Genomic DNA, 4496 nt, shown 5'->3' with positions numbered 1-4496 from the left:
CACCGGAACTTCCGGGGCGGAGCCGGCTCCAGGGAAAGGGGCGGAGTCCTGGGGCCCCGCCCCTCAGGCCCGGGCTGGCAGCGGCCTCCGCCGCCACGCGCCACGCCCCCTCCAGGTCCCGAGGGTCCGGAACCCGGTCCCGGGTGCCCAGCCCGCCCTCCCGACCCGGTTCCTCCCGGAGGCGGGGCTACGCCCTCCGTGGCGCCACCTGAATGGCGGTCCCGGTGTCTGGCGGGGCGGGGCGGGGCGGGGCGGGCACGCCTGCTGTCTGCGCCTGGAGGAGGCTGTAGAGCAGCTGATCAATGCTTCTCTCTCATTGATGTGCCTACCTCTCTATCCCTCTCTCCCTAAAAATCAATAAAAACATGTATTTTTTAAAAAATGTGTGTATTTGCTAGTAGTGCACTCCTGAATCCTGTCCGGAGGAGGTGATCGTAAGAAGGGTTCCAGCCCTGACCGGTTTGGCTCAGTGGATACAGCGTTGGCCTGCGGACTGAAGGGTCCCAGGTTCGATTCCGGTCAAGGGCATGTACCTGGGTTGTGGGCACATCCCCAGTTGGGGGTGTGCAGGAGGCGGCTGATCGATGTTTCTCTCTCATCGATGTTTCTAACTCTCTATCCATCTCCCTTTCTCTCTGTAGAAAATCAATAAAATATATTTAAAAAAAAAAAAAAAAAGGAGTCCAACTGGAACCAGGAGGACGCTCCCCAGGAGACTGGTCCTGGGGAAGCGCTGGCTTGAAAACAGCTGGAGAAGGTGCCCACAGACTCCAGCTGCTGCAATGCACCCGACGCCAGGCATCCCCTCTGGTTCTCAGACACTCCGGGGAACTCCACCCTTATCTCAGGGACCCTCTCTACCCCCCACACTGCCAGCACCAGGTGGAGAGATGGCATCCAGGTCTCTCCTCGCCCGTTTCCGCAGGCGCCAGCTGCCCATTAGATGGCGGGCTGGAGCCGGGACATGTAATTCATCTCAAGGTCTCCTCTGGCTCTCATGTCCTCCTTCCCATCACATCCTGGCGGAAGCAGGGATGGGAAATTCAGCTCCAGATCTTTCTCCTTTTGCCAGGCAACCGCTGTAACCACACAGGCTGGCGAGAGCCCTGATACAGAATTCCTGAAGGAGGGAGGGAGACTGTGCCTACAGGTCTCTCCTTGCCCACTGACTCATGAGCCCCTCAAAAGGTGTGTGGAAAGGGGATACATATTGGTCTCTCATTCTCTCCTCACCCCTTAGCCAAACACCCGCTCCGCCCCCCCTCCCCTCCCACATACTGGTCTCAAGGCAGAATGGAAATTTTGCCCAAGGGGCCACGTTCCCTCTTACCATACATGCATATTAAGGCCAATCATGAACCGAAGGTCATAATTATAGGGAATGATGTCTTGGTTTCATTAAAATAAAGATCCTAATAGCAGGGCTGTGTATACCCAGAGTGTGCTGGGCACATGAGGGGAGGCCTCGGTGGGCATGGGCTCCCAGACAGGCTCCGTGCCCATCTGTCAGGGAGGGGCTGGGCAGGGGTCTCCTTGGCCTCTACTAGTTGGGTTAGATGCCTCTGCTTCCAACTCCTCCTGATTTAAGGGAGACCCATTTTGTTGTGCCTGCCTCTCGCAATAGAGTCTGGTTAGGTAGCTGCCTGTGGGGATTCAGGTGCCTCTTGCCATAGTAGCTGCCTCTTGTGATCGTGCCCAGCCAGGAAGTCATGCCTGGCACGTGTGGTGCCTCCCTCGTTACAGGATACGAGTGCCTTTCTAACGGGGATACTCTTCCTTCAGCAATTCAGTACCTCCAAACCCTGTGATGGCTGCAGTAGCTGTTCCGCTTACAGCTTCATGAGAGCTGTCCCATCTGCGGTTGGTCAGCGGTGTGTGCGCTAGATGGCAGCAGACAAAAGCTTTTCCTAGTGACCTGCCCTGCGATGTTCTTCTCAAGATGCCCGCAGAAAGCAGGTATTTCTAGTGATGCCCACCAAGGTGTTATTCCCAATATGCACACTAGGTGGCAGCAAATAACACCTCTGTATTTACGTAAATGAGAAGCCAGACCTGGTAATAAACTCACTTTTTTTAAAAAGTATATATATGTTTTTATTGATTTGGGAGAGGAAGGAGAGGGGGAGATGGAAACGCCAATGATGAGAGAGAATCATGGATTGGCTGCCTCCTGCACATCCCCTACTGGGGATCGAGCCCGCAACCTGGGCATGTGCCCTTGACCGGAATCAAGCCCAGGGCTCTTCAGTCCACAGGCTGATGCTCTATTCCCCTGAGCCACATCGGCCAGGGCTTTCTCCTTGAAATAAAGTGAGTGATCATGAAAGCTCTTGGAACCTAATTCTTATGGAATAAAATAGTGTGATTTCCCATTTGGGGATGAAGGCCCGTCGATCTTGTGTAAATGCTCAATACCTTCTCCCATGACAGTTCTTTGGGAGACACAGGTGCAACCACGTCCAGTTGCAAACACTTACTACCTCTTCGATTTCCCTTCTAAATCGTCCACATTCAAAATAGTGTGCTTTTCTTATCCTTCTTCAGGAACGACCTAAGAGTTGGACATAACTTTCTATCAGCACAGTCAGGAGTGTTTCAAAGCAGCTTTCACCCCTAAGAGATGTGAAAGCAACAGTTAGAGGAAACTAGGAAAAGAAGAGGAGAAGCCCTAACCGGTTTGGCTCAGTGGATAGAGCATCGGCCTGCGGACTGAAGGGTCCCAGGTTCAATTCCAGTCAAGGGCATGTACCTGGGTTGTGGGCACATCCTCAGTTAGGGGGTGTGCAGGAGGCAGCTGATCGATGTTTCTTTCTCATCGATGTTTCTAACTCTCTATCCCTCTCCCTTCCTCTCTGTAAAAAATCAATACAATATATTAAAAAAAAAAGAAGAGGAGAGGCTAGTCTTGGAATTTTATTTTCTATCAGTGTCAGCCTCATGATGGGACAAGGGGTAATCATGGGTAAGGGTTGTTACTGGCTCTGCCTGGTGCGTCTCAGTTGATTGAGCTTCGTCTCATGTACCAGGAGGTTGCAGGCCCAATTCCTGTCATCCGTGCACATGCCTGGGTTGCGGGCTCAATCCCAGTGTGGGGCGGGCAGGAGGCAGCCGACCCATGATTCTCTCTCCTCATGGATGTTTCTCTCTCTCCCCCTTTAAAATCAACAGAAACATAGTTTAGAAAAGGGATTTCTATGAACCTTCGCAGTTCTTCCGAAGCTTGGGGTTTCTCTATTTCTAATTGTTGATTTTGTGTTTTTTTTTTTTTTTTTTTTTTTTTTTTTTTACTACAAGAAACAGCCCTTTGAAGGAGAGGCAGTTTCGAAGATTCAAAACGGATGGAAATCACGGAAGACCGGGAGATGTGGATTAGCATTCACATGTTTATTAGTGCCAGCTCACCGGAGACATGAGCTATAGGTGCAGGTACTCACTAGACATTTCATGGGTGGGTAACATCGCATCCTGGGGATAGCTATACACGTTAGAAAATAGCTTCTGTTCTTTTTTCTTGTTCTTTGGTTAAATGTGGCCCTCCCTCCCACCCCCCCCCCAAAAAAATCTTTCAATAACACTGATTGGCTGCCTTCTCTTTGTCATGTGATTTCAAACACAAGGGTGACGAGGGCTCTGTCCAGCCCCGGTCAAGGGTCACTATGGAGTTAAACTTTATGTTGAAGTTACAGTTGGCTTTATTTATTATGCCCACAGAATGACAGTTCTCTTCTCAGCCTCGTGAAAGCTGGGTGCACTGGACTCGCTGCTCGAGTGGGGCCTCGGGGAGTCCCTTTCAAGGCACCCCAGCTGAAGACCGAAGAGCAATATGGATCAACGTGAACAGACATGTGGTGAAGTATGCATAAATAGTTCTTCATAGAAACAGAACACAAAATTAAATAGCTCAGAAACACAGACGCCACAGTACCGCCCCCCCCCCCCCCCCCCCGCTCCCCACGGTTGTCAAAGTCACCTGTAAACATCAGCTCACACGGACACAGAAGCAGCTCTGGCCCCGCCCCTCCGCACGGAGGCCTATACAAAGGTGAGATGTCCCCCCCGCCCCTCCCCTCCCCACCCTCTCCCCACACAACCCCAACAATGATAGCAGCAACAAAAATGATACCAACAGCAGCGCCCCCACCCCCACGCCCAAAGAGAACATTTAACATTTTGGTCAATTCAGAGAAGAATAAAAAAGTCATTTAAAAAAATGTAAAAAAAAAAAAACCCCCAACCACCCCCAAATCCATTTGAAACATGACTTTTCAAAGTGTCATGCTTTCTGTAGAAGACACGTTGACTGCCTAAGCCCCACCCCCCAGGTGAGGTCACAGGATGGACCAGGAGGCGCTGGGCAGAGCTACGTGACCAAGGGGGAAAGTTTTCACCGGGGGTGATGCCAGCCGCTCCTTCCTTCGCCCTCCCTCGCGAGCCGGCCTGCTTTCCCACACACGTCGCTGTGTGTGGCTTTCCCATGTGACACGATCATTGCGTGG

Source organism: Myotis daubentonii, chromosome 20 (assembly GCF_963259705.1).
Source record: "Myotis daubentonii chromosome 20, mMyoDau2.1, whole genome shotgun sequence".
Taxonomy (NCBI): domain Eukaryota; kingdom Metazoa; phylum Chordata; class Mammalia; order Chiroptera; family Vespertilionidae; genus Myotis; species Myotis daubentonii.
This window is presented reverse-complemented; position numbering follows the sequence as displayed.